The 18,390-nt window shown below is 45.1% G+C and overlaps 1 long non-coding RNA gene across 1 annotated transcript in view; it reads right to left on the bottom strand.

The window, feature by feature from the left end:
* Positions 1-18,366, bottom strand: part of LOC118219145 — a 137,969-nt gene extending 119,603 nt beyond the window's left edge. The window contains exons 1-3 of the long non-coding RNA XR_004763665.1: positions 18,166-18,366; positions 9,563-9,640; positions 961-1,054 (exon numbers count right to left, since the gene is read on the bottom strand). This is a non-coding gene — a long non-coding RNA (uncharacterized LOC118219145). The remainder of the gene's footprint in view (positions 1-960; positions 1,055-9,562; positions 9,641-18,165) is intronic.
* Positions 18,367-18,390: the final 24 nt, after the last annotated feature.

Genomic DNA, 18,390 nt, shown 5'->3' with positions numbered 1-18,390 from the left:
CCAGCTCAAATTCACCAGCCGCACTGTGCTGCCCCAATTTCAAGTCCAATTCAAGACACCTTTCAGTGCCGACTACTCCTGTAACGGGATACACTCCCATGAATATTGTCTCTCGAAATGATCATGTTAACCACCAGAGCCCCGGAAAGCTTCATTTGGTGTTAATTTGATATTTCTTTATAGGAAAGAGGAAACAGTTCCAGACAATATACTTGCTTTGCAAGACAAGGCCATACAATTTTGTTTTGCTTCATGCGAATCTTATAGACTGCATGGATTCAGTTCACAACAACAACAAGCCATTGAGACACAGCATGACACCGTGATGATGTCATACTTCTATCAATTCTCTAACTGGAGGCCCACATTACAAATGCAGCACTCCAGAAATGCAGCACAAGCAAGAGGAGGTTCAATACAATTCCCTACACTATAACCCCTACTGTAAGTATGGGTTTAAAATAAAAGTCTGATCCTTCCCCAAAAGAGAACTTAAATGAAAGAAATGTGAAGCCACAGTTTTTAGGATAAGAAAGTGAACGTCATCCAAAGTCCTCAAGTGTCTGGTCTGAGCAGCACGGGGCGGTAAATCCAAACGCATTTTGGATCCCAAAAAAAAACCCAACACGTTTTCCGTTCATTTTAGTTTTATTTTCTTTTTTTTTTTTTTTTAAATGTTCCACCGAGCGCCTGCACATGTTCTTTCTGAATGGGGGGAGGCGCTGCAGGCCTTTTGCTCCCAGCAGCACGCACACGATCCCCAACGTTACTCCCCCGACTATTAAGCCGTAGAGAAGTATGTGGAGAGTCCCGGCAGGGGGGAACGGTCAGGAGAATGGCACTGGGACCACGGACAAGCTTCTCCTGTCCCCAGTAGACTGACAAGGTTCACACACCACATTTAACGGTCATGAGTTACCAGTCCAGAGAGAGGGGGTCTGTCCTCCACTGGCCACTTACTCTGATGCTATATTTTACACAGGTCGGGAAAGGGCAGGGGGCATCAGGTCCATTACAGCAGCATTTGGGACGGGTTCACACTCAACTGCAGCTTCTGTAACACAGTAACTGTAGTTACTTTGACTGCTTCCTGTTTTTTCTTCTACATACACACTAAAACTCCGAGTGTCCTTTGATCAAATCAAAGTCAACGATCGTTCTTATACGATCAACCTGACGCAAACTTCATTTTCGGTCGATCGGACAAGCCACACACCACTGCAGTGTTTCACGTGCGATGAAAACCGGTCGGGCTCCGAAGTCTTCCTCAGGAGGGAAAACATGCGAGCCCAATTTAGACGGCGCAGCACGAGGTGGACCCTCAACTTATGTTTCCCAAGTGTTTAAATTTAATAAATAAAGCCCCCGTGTGGATTAAGTCACTTATTTTCCAGGATATATTTATCATGCTGTCAATCGATGAGGACTTTGCCTCTGACAAGTCATGCAGCGAGTTGTATACGGGACCCGCAACCACCGCCGCTGAGTAATGACTTCCATCTGCCCGGCAAACTCCATGTGGCATCAATCTCCAGCATGCAGGGCCCACTTTTCACAGAGATTAAAACCCTCATAAACAAACAGACAGAGAACCTTCTCCACCACGTCCCCGCCAACCTCCTATCCCCCCCCTCCACTGCACCCTCCTACCCCACTCTCCTACCATCCCCTGCCCTATCCCCCCCCCCACACACTTATAACCACCTCCCTCCCAGGAGCACAGCTGGACTGTGGGTGAAGCATCAATAAAAGAACCCCCCTCCCCCCTCACAAAATGGGAAAGAGTTTCCATGAAACTCTTCCATGAAAAATGGGGAAAAAAATTAAATAAAATACCCTCCTGTTGCTGCAAAGGAGAAACTGCAACAATCCTCCCGCCAAGTCTTTCTCGATCCCCCCCCCCTCCTAGTGCATCACCTGACCCGGGACCTGGAAGAGCGATCGTAAAAATTCAAGGCTGTGAAAATGATCCCAGCAGCAAGCTGCTCTCTTCCCTACTGCACCACACACCCTTTAGGGGGGGATCAGCACCAACGACAGCCTCCTTTCATTTCTCATGGCCTCAATAACAACACGGGTCCCACAGGGGATTACAGCGCCCGAGAGCCCGGAGGTGCTGACAGACGCACAGGTGTCTGATCACGTCTGTGGACGAACGAGCTCGCTGCCGCAATACGACTTGCCGACGCAGCACCAGAGAAGACAAGGAAGGGGTTAAAAAATTAAATGGCATTTCTCCAGCTCCTACTTCACGCCGTTGTACTTGATTCATTTGCCACGAGCGCAGAGTCCGTACCTGCCAAGTTTTTCCTCCCATTTTCTCCCTCTCTGCCCCAAACCTGTCAGATTCCATAAGTGAAAACATACTGCATTTATATTTTACAGTCAAGATGGATTTTCAATGTGTAAACCATTTCTCCGTATGACATCACCCAAAGGTCTTTTAAACGCATTATGCAGCGCCAGATCCCGTTCGGAACGAGAAACGCTTTCACTGCCGCAGTAATTCACTTTGGAAAATGCTCCTCGCATGACATCTTTCTTGAATTTTTGCGAATGTAAGTTAAAACTCCATTATCACTTTTGCAGCGCAGATGACAATTTATTCCATTTCTGGGCCTGGAAACAGAGTGGGAAACAGCACGTCGCTTAAAATTAAGGAAGTGTGCAAAAAAAAAAAAAAAAAAAAAAAAAAAAAAAAAAAAAAAAAAGCCCGTTCCTGATGACAGAGGTAATGTACTGCAGGGCAGTGAGGAGAAAATGTTTTTCCAAAATCCAGCTCAACCAAAATTAGAGCCCAACATTGCTTTGCGAAATAATTTAAGGTTTACAGTATACACTACACATAAATTTCATCACTGCATTTGTTAGTTGTCCAGAAAAGTAGTATCTACTCATTATGAATCATAGGCAAATGCCTTCAGTGTTTAGTCATGGATGGACATACTTATAGGAAACAATTCTTGCATTAGGTCCGCTGTTCACCACTCCAAAACGAGTAGAATGTTTCAGTGAGCTTAAATGCCTTCACAATAATAACCACCATTAGCCGTTTTCTTTCACTACTCCCAAATAACGGCGCAAAGAAATGTAAATTTAACAAACGAGAATGAAACTCAATCTGGCCCTTCTGAGGCATGCTCTTCAGTATTCACCTACAACTGGGGGAAAAAAAACAGCCATGGAGTAAAGATCTGTGTGACAAAAAGATTTTCAGAGCTGAGTTCGATCACACCTGCTCAGGCCAAAAATGATTTGCACTGTTTTTGCCTTAATACGTTCCGCTTTGTTATGATTAATCCTTAAAGGTGGCAGCATGGTTTACCTGATGGATATAAACTAATGTACACAGTAAGAGGAATTAGACCCCTCTTTTCTCCTTCTCTTTCTCGGCTGCACACAGCAGTAGTGCTGCCATCTGTTTTTCTTGGATTTCATAGTTGTCCGTGTCCTAACTGCAACCCACAAAGTTATCATCAAATGTCTGTTGAAGTTTCCTAATGGGGCCTGCAGTCTCTCCGTGGTGCTGGAAGTTAATCTGCGTTCTTTTTCGCTGTTTTTCAGGCCAAACTCATTTCAGCGAGAGCTTGGAAGTAGAAGGCACATGATGGACAGGCCTCTGTCGGCAAGGTTGAAGGTGTCCACCAATCCATCATCCTGAGTCAGCTTGGGCCTCACGCATAAACCTTCACTTTTCCACCGAGCTCAAAGTACGTGTCAACACAGCCTCTACAATAGATAACATCACACACCACGCGTGCTTTTAGGTGAGTGATGATGTCACTAAATTTCCCCCGAGGAAATTCTCAGGGCCCCTGAAAAAGAAAACAACAAGGCTTTGTTTTCTCTCTTAATCTCAGGTGCGGACATCACTCACCGGTCTTACCGAAACCACCTGACATCACACGTGCCCAGTGCGTCTAATTCGTCTAATAGCCTGACCCCATATTGAAGGACAGACGCTGAGACAATGAAAAAGAGATGACGTCAGTTTGCACAGGCAACAGTGTGCAATACAAGCTGATAAAACCTGCTCCAGGTTTTTAAGGAGGAAATCAGTTAATATTTGTCTAAGACCATTTTAAATATTGTTCGTGGCTTATAAAGGAGTGTTGAAACATGTTAAACAATACATTACATATAAACCGCATATTTCTCAACATACTGCTCAGTTCAGGTGCCTTGCAAGTGGATTAGATATGAGGGACCTATGTGCAAGCTCCTTTCCTGCATGAGAGCACTTTCTCGCGTGACCCAATTTAGACAACAGCACCAAATTTCTAAATCACATGCCGATACATCCCACACTTCACAATGTTCAAAAGCGAAATCTGACAAGCCACTATTCCAGCGTTGAATGAGATTTGCTTATGTGCAAATTCTTTTTTTTTTTTTTTATTTATTTTTTTTTTTAAAACATGGAATCAAGTGGAATCATTGTTCACATTGTAGGCCGAACGTACAGCAGGGATTGTGACGAGTAAAGTATAAGTTGTCAGAATGCCTGGAGCCACGCTGATTTATTTTCTTCTAGCGGTCACTATCCCACCAGCGCTCCTCAGCGAAAGCAGAAGCCCCGGCCCCCGAACACTGGGGCCTATAGTTCCGCCCGGTACACCGTGACCCCTTCCGACCGAGTAACAAAGAGGAGGACAGTCGCAGGTTGGAGGCAGAAAAGGAGAGAGGAAAAGGGCCACGGGGCTTTCAGTCCCTCAGATATACGGACACAATGCACAACAAAGCTGTTTTTGTTGTTGTTTTACTATGCAAAAGTTTACTCCCATGAGAAAAAGCGCCCACCCCGTGACATCATCTCATCTGACTGCGTCTTTGTGTGCGGGAGACAAAGGGGCCAGAGCGGGCCCCGGTGCCGGGAGAACACTCAGCCTTTTCACCGCCGGCCCCCTGACATCAGCAGGGCACGGTTCAGCACGTAGTGTTTATGGGGAGTGGGGGGGGGGGTGTGAGATTGGGGATTGGGAAGGGTGGGGGGGGGGGTGGTATGCTGGGACAGGGACAAATATAACATTTGTAAGCCTGAATTGAGTGCAAATTAATGTCTTGTTACAGAAACAAAAACGGCTTTTCCTGCCCCCCCCCCCCTTTCCCCCTTCCCCCTGCCCCCTCCCCCCTCTGCCCCAGAGAGCGCCAAAGACGCAGTTCTTCAGCTCTGCTGCGGCATTTCTGGCCCAGAATGCAATCGGAAGCGGACCGGCAAGAATGAAGGGCAGCCAAGCAGCACGCCCGCCATTTGCGTTTCAGGACAGGAGGAACATGGGAGGCTGCCGCTGCCAAAAACATCCCCCCCCACGAGGGGAGGGCATGGCACTGCTCTTTTTGGGTTGAAAGGGGCACATACTGCAGCACCCTTTACTTCAGGTCATTTAAAAAATAATGATAATAATCTGAAGCAATGCTGGAGCCATTGCCAGTGTCCTGATGTTTGGGCTGGAGCTCTGAGTGTTGATCTCAGGAATGTATTTGCCGGGTAGTACTACTGCGCAGGTACGGTTTGTGATTAAACTCTGCTAATTTACCGTAAGACTTTACACAAGTAGTAACCTGGTGACATGGAGTTCTCCCTCTCTACAACACCGTTATATTGGGAAGAGTTGTCTCTGTACCAGTCTCATTACCTGGATCAGTGACACCTGACTCATTACCTGAATAAGTGACACCTGTGGCATTGCCCAATTCAGTGACACCTGACTCATTACCTGAATAAGTGACACCTGTGGCATTGCCCAATTCAGTGACACCTGACTCATTACCTGAATAAGTGACACCTGTGGCATTGCCCAATTCAGTGACACCTGACTCATTACCTGAATAAGTGACACCTGTGGCATTGCCCAATTCAGTGACACCTGACTCATTACCTGGATCAGTGAGGGATCTGCCTGTTGAATTGTTTCTGTCTCTTTCTGCTGAACCTTCAGACTAAACCCCAGACCCAGAACCGCCTGGAGTCACAGCCAGAATTTTTATTTTTATTACGAAAGGAGCTCTACAGTAAACATTAAAAACCCACACAACTGCTGACGGTCTGTTTCTTTTCCTCCACAAAGACCCATTGTGATTCTTAATCAGCTTTAATCACCCAAACCCACTAAAACCCAGATGTTCCGTTCATGCACAAACAGGCATCCCTCATTATCCTATAGGAAGTAATAATCAACACTTGTTAGCTTCTACATCTGCACAGCAGCCAGTTGCCATTGTTAATGGCCAATTATCATAAACACAAACAGAACCACACAATTGCTGATGGTGCATTTCACCCAACAGATTTTAGTGCCAACCACTCATAGATAGTCCAAGGTCTTAATCTCTCAAGAGCCCACGTGAGAATTTGGGTTAGGCAAGCCATTCAGCTCAGACTACCTCTGTTACTCCCTGACAGACCCTTAGAGCAACGGTGGTGGGCAACAAGGGCCATATTAATTTCTGGTTTTTGTGCCAACCTCTGGCCTTAATTATTTAATAACCCCTAATATATTTACTCCATCTGACATTTTAGCTATATTGCTTGAAGCAGGATGCAATGGACTTCCCCATCCATATCTGTGGAACTTTGTCACCATAGTCGACTGTCGTCACGGTAACCTAGAGAGAGGATTCTAATCGTCAAACCGTGCGGTAAATAAATTGGAAAAGCGGAGATGGTTTGAGCAGAGCTTTGCTCTGACGTTCCGGACAGCAGAGGGTCAGAAATCCCAGGTGTGCGCTGAATCTCAACCTGCTCTGCTGAAGTGCACCTGATGCCTGTCAGTGTTAAAAGAAAAAAAAAACGGAGAGAAAAAATTCCCATTTTGCAAGCCCGCTTTAAGTGTGTCAGTCAAACGGTAAATGTTTATGGGAATTCCAACTGGCATAGTTAGCGCGACGTGTACATTACTGTAAATGCCCAAGAATTCAGGCTGACGTGACGGCCGCAAAAAATGTTAAAGCGACGGGGTGCTTTCCCAGGTCCTCCAAACTCAGAACTTAATTACGGCGCATTTTGGAAACGCTCTCATCGGTCCTGCTGGACACACACCTCATCTGTCATCTCAGACCGGGCCTGCAGAGCGCATTCCACGCCAGCACAATTAGCTATTCACGCTCAGTGAATGTAGGAATTCTGTGAAGTGCAGAAAATAAATACCAGCATTAGCAGCGTATTTACCGGCATCTACCCCTGCCGACACACAGGGTGAAACGTGAGCCAATTCTGACACATTGAGACCACACTTAGCTTACAGTAAGTGTCTGCTGGGAGTCCACAGCACCCTCAATAGAGACAAAAAAGGGGGGGGGGGGGAGGGGGGGCAATGTAAGGAGAGACACTTAAAAAGTCTTTTGAGAGAAGAAAGAGAGGGATTTAATCCTCGTTCGCAAATCCTGAAGGGCGAACAATCAGGCGACATGGGAGAGGAGAATTGGCCACTTGACGCACCCTGCTACCCAGCGCTGCAGGGCCCGGGCTCTACGTGTGCGGTGCTGGGACCGTCCCAACGCAGGGCCGGTGTCTTCCTTCCTCACATGCATGCATGCACACTCATAAGCGCACACACACGCACACCCATAAGTGCGCACACACATGCTAGCACACGTGCGCGCGCGCACTCTCACACGCACACACACACACACACACCCACCCACCCACATGTGCACACACACACACACAGATGCACACACACCCATGCACACTCACTCACACACACACACACACCCATGCACACTCACTCACTCTCACACGCACGCACGCACACTCACTCTCTCACACACACACACACACACACACACAGCGTGCTGCGTTTCATCAGGGTGCCTCTGACACTAATGACAGTAATGAAAGCACGGGTGAGTGAGGAGGACCTCAGACCGACGGGGCTATGGAGCGGAACGCACAAACCAGATTTCGTCTCTCTCTCTGTCTTTTATCCCCAAACTTTCAGAACTGCTGGTTTAGAAAGAAAGAAAAAAGAAAAAAGAAAAAAAACAAAAACAAAACGCCAGATCCAGATCAAACGCCGTGCCATTCCCATGACGACCTCCATCTGCTGTGATTGGGCGGTTGAGCGGAGCGCGGCGGTGAGTCATGACGCTGGCTCCGGCACGGACACAGCTGTGCTCTGCACCTGCACACCTCCCCCCCTGCCCCCCACCCCCCCCCACATTGCCCCCCACCTCCCCCCCCACATTGCCCCCCACCCCCCAAAAAAAGTGGAAAACAAGCTGACGGGAGCAGGCAAGGAAAAATCAGCCGCTCTCCCTGTTACCCGCCTAATTGATTTCTGTAAACACAAGAAGGGGCCAAAGCCATTGGCTCTGAATTCAAATGTCTCAAGTTTACAGTCTGTGGAAAAACAAAAAAGGGGAACACTGGCCCGGCAGGGATCTCTGTGCTCCGCGCCACTCGACACAAACAACTCCTTTTATTTTACGTTGTGCGAAAGGGGGGCGCACCAAGCACCCCGAGCCCCACCGACCCGAACAACAAAAAGGTATTAATCCCACCATTACGCTTTTAATTAAAGGGAACTGACACTTTATTATACAGGGTTTAAAAGTCTTTCAGGCACAGTGCACGGGCATGAAAGGGGTTTACTGCCAGTCTTTTGTCGCACGTACATCCCGTGTGGGTGAATAGCATTGGTTTTCATTGCCGGGCACATTCAGCTAAAGTGTTTAATTAACTGAACTGGACACAGAACCTGAGAGGGATCAGCTCGAGGCACAATGAGAGTTTTATCTGCCGAACTTTAAAGGAAATTAATAACATTTCAGAGGAGGGACAACATTCTAATCAGCGCGGGCCAATGGAGGCTCTGTCGTGCCCAAATCCAACCAGAAAACTTACTTCAGTTGCTATCAGGCAATCGTGTGGATTCACACAACGTAAAATGTTTGTGTGAAACCAGGAATCACCTCACAACCCGCATTTTAACAACTGAAATTACACCTTTAAAGTTAGCCATGGAATTCCACATGAAACCGAAAGTCAAAAGGAGACAAGATGGCATCACTGCATAATGTTCACCAGGAAAGCCATGGATGCAAACACCAAGCATTCCACGCACCCTAGGAAGTCAGAGCAGTGCAGTGTTCTCCCACCCAAAGCCAACAGTGCAGTGCCACACTGCTCTCCTACTGCAGTTCAGCAGTGGTGTCCTTAAACTGCACTGTAATCCACCCACACAGCTGTGTGACAAAACCAGTTGCCTTTATCACACCTGACATGCTGCCAGGGGAACCTACTGTACATGCACAGTCACAGCTCGGTTCTGATGCCACTAGGCAGCCGGCCACATTGGTAATCTGGAAAATACCTGGCAGCAATTTGCTCAGTCTGATTTCCAGTAAGCCTTAATAGTCACATAAAAGCAACGATGCAGAGATTTGTGATGGCTGACAGATGGACCGGTATGCCACAGATTTCCCCTGAATCTTTAAGGACTTCCTCACTCAAGTCCTCTCAACTTACTGTTCCATTTTTGAATTCTGTAAACACTTGACGATTGTAGACCTTTGTTTAATGTGAAATGAGCATAATGTAATGCGCAGGCTTGGGACTTACCAATTGCGGAGCCGGGCTACCTGGCCTGCCTTTGATGCCAGCCTGTTTACACCTGCAGCACATCAGCAGGACGATTTCCTGTGGGACAGTAAAGTCAAAAGAATAAAATCATGTTAGAACTTTCAAAAAAAAAAAACATGCTGCATCGCTATTTAGATCACTGTTGTTGTTGGCCTCATTTGAAAGTGTTCCAAATCGAGAAATGCCCCACCTTAACGGCGAGGAGAAAACAAGAAAGAATGAGGGGGGAAAAAAAAACAAACACTAAACCCATTGAATTAAATGAACCGGTCTGTACCAGGTCATGTTCATCAAACAGCGGGAGGAGGGAAAAAAGAAAAAAAAAGTTGAATTCTGAGAAAAGTGGTTGGCGGAGGTTGGCGGACGTGCTGACAGACGAGGTGGTCGAGATGCGGAAGCGCGGTGGCGTGCTGGCGCAGCGTCAGACCGGGACTGATAGCATCTCCAGTGACAGGGCACCTCCAGCGGGTTTCATTAGCCCCATTCATCCCAGCGGAGCGCCCGCGCTCAGCGGCAGGCCTGGGTTGTGTAACCGCGCCGAAACGCTCAGGACGGCCCGATCGCGGCACAGCGGACTCCCACACACGCTCGCTCTGCTCTGCAGCGCTAAAGCCCCTCGCCAGCACAGACACTTCTCCCTGCCGCCGGGACGTTTCAGCCGGACAGGTTCTCTCTGAAAGGTTCTGCCAGGCACCTGTGCTGCAGCACTCAGGGCTGGGTCTGCAGGGCAGGTCATTTATTCTTTCAGTGTGTGCCTCAGGTTCTCTCCTTCATTCCCTAGGGCAGCTTACAAAGATCATGGAAAACGGATTTTAAAAAAGGAAAAAAAATGTATGACTGACATCTTTGTTCATTCTCTGACTCTCCCGAGCAGTTATACACACTTTCCTTTCACCAGTAACATCCTATCAATTTTGTGAACATTATCAGATATTGAATTAACGTCAAAACATATGATAAATATGGCTGGGCCCGATAGGCCTCACTAGCAGAACAAAAAAAAAAAAAGCTCAATTTCAGCCGAAATGCACTTCCCTGCTCTCCCACTTATTCCACACGAGGAACCTCTCCCATTATGTCTCATGTTTTCACATAAATATATAGATCCAAGTGGGTGGCCGTCCTGCTCCTCACATTAACAGACTGCACATCGGCCCAGCCTACGGTATCTAATATCTTAAGCCAAGCTGCAACAACACAGTGCTATGAGCAATAACAAGGGTCTCTTGCTCACCTAGCCTAGCAGCCATTTACAAACCATTATGTTTTTGTCACAATAATCTATTGGAGAATGGCTGACCTTTCAGCTGGTCGATAGCATATTTTCGTAATGAAATGCAGTAACTCCCCCCCCCCCCAGTGTGTATACATGCAGCACACATTCTCTTTGTGGGGTGCGGGGGGGAGGAGAGGATGTCTTCCAAACTGGCTAAAGACACAATTTTCACTGACCCTAATTTCCGCCTACAGTGCTTTGAGCATGGGGGGGGGGGGGGGGGGGGGGGGGATTGGTCGCCTCGTTTAAAGGACCCTCAGTTGAAGCCCACTCGCTCATCCGCGCGCGGCTGTGCTTATTGTTCTTCTGAGCCCACACGGGAGAGGGAGGGAGAGGGAGAGATACCGTCAGTCATGTGCCACAATATTGTCCTTTTCATAATGTCATTTCACTCCGAGGCTCACCGAGGGTGGGGCGAGAGATTAGACGGCAGATAGCTGCACTGATAAAAACAAAAAAAAGTGTGTGGGGGGGGGGGGGGGGCGCTTGAGAAATTAATGGGATTAACGCAGCAAATTCCTTAAATGGGACACCCAGATGTTTGAGAGTCAAGACGTGTCGTGAACCCGTGAACTCGGAAGGGAGCGTAGGAGCAGCGTCGTGCGCATCCCCTAATGGCAACAACCAAACCCAGGGCCTGGGAATTATCACGCGCAAATGTGATTCCATCGCCTGTTTGCAGTGCTGTACAATGGGTTGGAAACTGTCTGCCACCTTTCAGCTTCTGAAGGCCTGCAGAATGTCCTTTGTTTTTTTTTTTTTTTAAATAATAAAATACTACATTAATTGCAGCTGCATTTTTTTCAAGCATGAATATAATCAGGTTAAAAACAGACTCCACAATAAAAGAACTCGTGTGAATAGTATTGCAATTTTGTAAACACTATTTTTACACTCTGCAACATTGTATCTTCACACTCTGCAAAACTGCAACACTCTCTTTACACTTTGCAAAACTGTATTTTTACACTCTGCAACATTGTATCTCTTCACTTTGCAGCATTGCAACACTGCATGTGAACAGAAGCATCAGTGTGGAGAGAGGCCTGTTTCTGCAGTGCTTTGGCCCGGCCCCGCAGGTCCTCTGCGTGTATTTTAACAGCTGTGAGCGTGCGACTCTGATGGCAGCAGCCTCCCCGTCCCCCGGGCCAGGCCCCGCTCACTGGCAGGAGGAAAGGGCTGAACAATGGCCACCCTCAAAACGGCTGTTTCCTGGCCTGTTCCGCTGCCACGGCAGCCTCTCCTCTCCTCTCTCCCTCCCTCTCTCCATCCCCCCCCCCTCCCTCACAGTTATAGAAGCATGAAAAATTCTAATCTTAAACACACCGTACAGAATAAAATAAAAATGCCAAAGCAAGTCAAGGAAAAAAAAAAAAAGAAGAAAAAAAACACCGGATTCGATTTCCTCTGCCTTTAAATGATAAATTATTTTTCCAGAACTGTTCTCTAAATTCAGGTTCATTCACCTGCTCTCAATTCCAATTTTCAGTAAAATCAACAAAAAAGGGTTCCAATTTAATACCTTCCCCCACACCAAGTCCTTCCATTCAACTGCCTGAATTCAATTATCTTACTTTCTTAGATGTAAGTGTCAATGCTGATCTCAGATCAGTGTATACAATCAGGAAATGAGAGAGTGAAGTTTGATCCTGCATATCGGCTGCTCTCGGATCAGCAGCGGGACGGGCCACAGTGTCCCGTCGTCTCTGGACCCAAGCGAGACTCCGTCGTGTGACACGTGACGCACGTCTGTGCAGCCGCCAGGCCTGGCTGCCTTTGCTCTGGCGGCGTTCCTGAAAACCAAATATCCTCCAGGACTAATGTCCTCTCCGTCGTCCAAAACAAGCACAGCTTTGATTCATGCACAACAGCTAACCCTCAACCTGCTAAGTATAGTCCACTAACAGGCCTGCACTGCAAGTGACACGCATACACACACACAAAATCTCTCTCTCTCAGGCACGTACACTTGCGTGGACACACGTGCAAACGCACAGACACACACGTGCATGCATGCATGCACATGTACACACACAAGTGTACACACACGGGCACACGCACATGTATGCACACACATGCACGCACGCACGCACAATCTCTGTCATACACACGCACACACACACTTGCACGCATGCAATCACACACAGGGACACACACGCACACACACGCAATCTCTCTCTGTCATATGCACGCACGCACACATGCACCCACACACAGACATATCATCAGCCACCATCCATTTCCATCCCTGTGGGGACTTCTTCACTGCCAGGCAGGTTTTGTAACAAACTGTTATAGTTAGGCTCAAGAGAGCTCTTCCAGGGTGTAAATAAATGAACAACTCCAGCCATAAATCCTCCGAATGACAGTGGCCAAAAGTTTAGAGAACACAGTGTACACTCTTGTCCTCTGAATGCCCCCAGATCCACATCTTCTCCGTTCTGCAACGGCAGCGTGAGCGGTCTTGAGTACAGCTGGCAAGTCTAATCCAAAGTGATGCCAAAATAATCCCGAACACTGCCTGATGCCAAAAGGCAAAGTCTACAGAAAAAATTTATAATAAAAAATTTTTTTTTTTTAAATTGACAGTCATTAGCCCTTTCCCAAAGGGCTTCCTCGTGCCTAAAGCACACGGATAAAAACAATGAAATATGTGACGAGCGGTGAGAGGGCAGCCGAAGGAACGCCAGATTTAGCTCGATATGAGCCTTCGGAACAACAACACTGCTGAAACACATATTGTCACAACATTCCACGGATGATAGTAATATTAAAATAAACCACGATCTCGTGTTTCTTTGCTTACGGAGACAGAGCGAATCCAGCTGCTCTGCGGAGCGAGAAGGGAAGAGTTTGGTCGATGCCGCTCTCAAAATGCTGCCGTGACACAGTGGCAATGTTATAACATTGACAAAACATTCCACTAACGTTTTGTGTTAGCTGGAATATACCTCAACGCATGGGGAAAACACTTCAGCTTTCTGTACCGATGTTTCAATCACTCCTTATACTTTTATCTTTAATCCATTTGCGCTTAGTATTTTAAAACCTTAAAATCTCACAAACTAATTCCACATCCAGTCAAGCAAAACAAAACAACCTCATTTATGTTGCATCCCGTCCTATAAATATTCATAAATATGAAATTATGTATTAATAGTGTATTGTAGCCCAGGGCTTCCCAACCCTGTTCCTGGAGATCTACCATCCTGCAGGTTTTCATTTTTAACCCTCATTTGATACACCTGATTCTACTAATTAGGAGCTGAATGAGATCTCTTGCTGTTGACTAAGATGTGCTTTCTCTGTATAAGGACAGCAGGCTTCCTGAGACAGTGTCAGGCAGCCCTCTTGTAACCTATGAAAATTCCACACACACTGATCTGGACACATCATCAGATTTACAATTAAAAAATGGGCTTTATGGCCTTTAATCCACACCTGCGAAAGGGGACAAAATTGGTAGTACTGCCCTTGATTTACCTCCCAACTTAAACGGTCACCAAAGGACCATGCATCCTGAATTTCACGCATTTTGCTGCAGCAATTCATCAGAAAACGAGGCACGAGAAGGTTTCAGTTTCAGTTTTCTGAAATTTAGATTTTCACTGCCACAGCACCACCAAGTGCCTAGTAAACCCCGTGTTGAGTGATTGGGCATTTCACCAGAACTCTTATAATACTTTCTCTGGTCTCCAGCGAAACCAAAATGAACCAGCACCCTCACGTGGATTGTTATGGCATTACAATGAAACTAACACACAAAAACACACTTTTTCCAAACAAGTCAGACCACACTACATTAAATACAAAGAAAAACATTATTATCTGCACCATATGTTATTTTATGTTGAGTATAACAATGAAAGGCTAAGTAAAGGAGTGGTAAAATATTTACATATCTCTGACAGCTATAGTCAGGTCAAGAATCTTGTAGTGGATACCCACCCATTGTCTACAGCAAGGATGTCCAATCTTATTTGAAAAAGGCCAGTGTGGGTGCAGGTTTTTGTTCTAGCCCAGCATCAAGACACCTGATACTAATTAAAGGTCTTGATTAAAGACCATGATTACTTAATTAGTTGAATCAGGTGTCGTAGTGCTGAGCTAAAACAAAAACTACAACCTCACTGGACCTTTTTGAAAAAGACTATGCTATGAATAACAGGCATCCTACTTTTCTTACATTTTGCTCCTTAATACTAGATGCTGAAGTAAAAAAAATGTTGTGGCTGATTTGTGAAGGGAAGTTATTCCATTGTTAAAAAAGCTCTCACTGTCCAAAAAAAAACTTTCACTGGCAAAGTCTGCACGCAGTTATATGGCAGAGATTACCCTCAACATCAGACACAATGGCACCATGAGGAACTTAAGAGAAGGCAAGAAAGAATAATTGAGTAAAATAACTGCCTATTGCACGCTGAGCTCCTCCATTACAGTGGAAATTCTGTCGCACTTCTACCAAGGACATTCAATGACGACTCCAAATGATGCGGCTTCTTGACTCACAAATCCTCATATCAATTATGTGACATTCACTTTCTACTGGCCTTCGACCTGATTGCTGTGGTTTCTGCCGCCATGTGGAAGAGTGAGTGATGCCAACCATTTCAAACTGAAATGATAAAATTCAGAATTTTGCGTGTGACTCAATTAGGAGGGGGCAGCATGACCGATTCAATGCTAGGGCACTGCCTACACTAATCTGGGAAAGTTGTTAGGCAGGTCTGGCACTGTTAATCAGGGGAATGTCCTCCTACACTGTAAGTTGCTCAGAATGAGAGAGTGATCTCATTCAACACTGAGAGGCAGATGTGCTCCTCAGGGATGATGATTTTGTGCCTTTTGACTGTTTGTTTCTTTTTAACCACAAAAACTAGCAGGATCTCTTTCCTATCTGACAGGATGTGCAATCGTGATGCCACCTCATCGAAACTGTACATCTAAAAAGCATCTTGAGACGAGGCACAAATAAGCCTGGGAAAAAACATCTGTTTTCAAAGGAAAAGCCTTGCATGGCCTTTCCTCTTATCACTGGGAATACATGCTTTCTAGAGGAGGAGGAGGAGGAGGAGGAACCCCCCATCCCCTCTCATAACACATCGGAGCCAGATGGGTGTGTTTTCCACTACGAGGATTTGCGAAGTCACTACGAGGACCAAGTGCTGCCAGGAAAGCACATGTACACAAGATCAGAATGTTCCATCTGCATCAGAGATAAAGAAGAATAGTTTCCCTGGTGATGTCAACAGCTTATGACATCATCCCTGAAAATGTCACATGACCTGGCTGGAAAAAGACATCCTTGAGTCCTGGCAGGGCTCTTTATAGTTTGGAAAATTTTTTAAAGCACACGCGTATGCTGATGAAAAATAAACAGGACACTGTCACTGTGCAAAACACACATCAGCCTTACAAATATCAAAACACAAAACGTTTTCACAATGTTGCTTCCATGTAGTGGCAATATTAAAACTTTCCAGAAACACTGTGAACATTTTGTGTTTGCTGGGTATTGTCTCATCATACTTCAGTGTGAATATGCATGTAAACACATACGCCTTTTTGAAGTTTTATTTGTGTACAGCACTTTGGTCAATGCCAGTTGTTTTAAAAGTGCTTTATAAATAAAATTTACTTACAACACACAAAATATGACACAAACAGTCCTGGAAATGCGGCTTTGGTTATGGTCACTCTGGTTGTGATACGTGTTTGTTTTGGGAGGATTGGCTGGGTTATGGAAAATGCAAATTTACAGACATAAGTTTGATAGTTAACGGTCTCAAATCAATACTGTATGTTCCAAAACTTCCATGTTTTGTCAAAAGCCCATCTTAGTACATAATGCAAATTTAAAATTATAACTATAGAAAAAGGTGAATGCAACAACAGAAAGACCTCCAAAACAAAAAGGCCTTCTTAAAATTATAATTTAGGTTGTGCTAAGGTTTAGACTTCAAGCACATGGAAAAAAAATGATTAAAAAAAAAAAAAATCACCCACACAGTTCCTGTGGTGGACAGAAGACTGGTATTCCTTTACAACAGAGCCAGATATGACATTGTATTACCTGTTGACAACTGATGTGTGAAATAGGGCCTGTTTTGTGGACACAGATTAAGCAAAGTGCAGGACTAAATTTAGTTTTGTATGGAGAATCTCCATTCAATATTGAATTTAGTTTAGGACCACGCTTACCCTGTACCTGTGCAACTGGCCCATACTGAACTATAGCCCATACCCTACTTTACCCATACAGCCTGCTGGACAGAAAGACCAGCAAACCCCAGTGTGATCGAGCAGGAAATGCCTGGCTTACTAATACTGAGAACCAGTTTGCATTCATCTGGTAATCAGAGGAATAGCACGACTACTAGTAGTATATTACTATTATTAGTAATATTAGTAGTAGTATTAGTATATTATTAGTAGCAATAGTAGCATATTATTAGTAGTAGTAGTAATTTATTATTATCATCATCTTTTTAAAACATGTACCAAGTAAAATGGACGGAAAACTGAGCTTAACCAGTTTCCATTCACTTGTCCATCATTCACCGCAGTGGCCATGGTAACAAGCCTCCACTTCAACCTCAATTCATCACTCGAATGCCACTCTGCAGCTACACTATCCAAGCACAGGTCACCGAAAATGATGCTTTGTGGCTACTATCTACAGTGCACTGTCGTGTAAATTTGAGATTTGATATAAATTCAATTTGAATAATTTAACATTGAGGAGACATAAAACGTCCATATCCACGACTGCATCTTCTCATTTCATGATTTAGAATTTATTTTCTTTCGACAATTAATTGTATTTAGGCCAACTGTGATAAAAGTTTTTAAACAAAGTACCTCCCAGCAGTTTTACTCAGAAGATAGACATTTAATTATGACATACCGTGAAAAAGAGACCTAAACGCATATGAACACAAACCGATAACATGTTAAACCGAGTTAATTTAATAACATGAGTTAATAACATGTCAATTTCTCCTTTCAAGCTTCTTAAAATAATAAAAATAATGAGTAATAACAGTGCACAACAATATTTAGCTAGTTAACGTTTCTATTGACAAACAAGGAGAGACATTCCTCAATGCAGCTACCTCGGCGAAGCTAAAAATTAGTCGACCCATTTGTTGAAACATATAGTTTAGAAAAAGCACTTGGCTAGACTATGTCGGAATTGTGTAGGCAACGATACCGACACACACGAAAACATAATATTTTCACAAGAAAATTTATGTTAATTTTGTCATTGCGTGGCTACAAACATTTACAAACGGAAAAGTTTTACCTTTTTGAAGTGACTACAAGCAGGTGAGCACCTTTCGTCGTTTAAAAAGTTGCGCAGACCAGTATTACTCGTCGTGAAAATTAAAAAAATATATACATTTATCGCCGTGAAGACAAAAATTAAACGAATAGTTTTAAAAAATACTTTCAGTAGACTACAGGTTTTCCCTCACATCGTCCCCGCGGTCTCCAGCTGCAGCAGGTTCAGCTGATTGCACCAGGGTAC

This window comes from Anguilla anguilla, chromosome 19, assembly GCF_013347855.1.
Source record: "Anguilla anguilla isolate fAngAng1 chromosome 19, fAngAng1.pri, whole genome shotgun sequence".
Lineage (NCBI taxonomy): Eukaryota > Metazoa > Chordata > Actinopteri > Anguilliformes > Anguillidae > Anguilla > Anguilla anguilla.
This window is presented reverse-complemented; position numbering and strand designations above follow the sequence as displayed.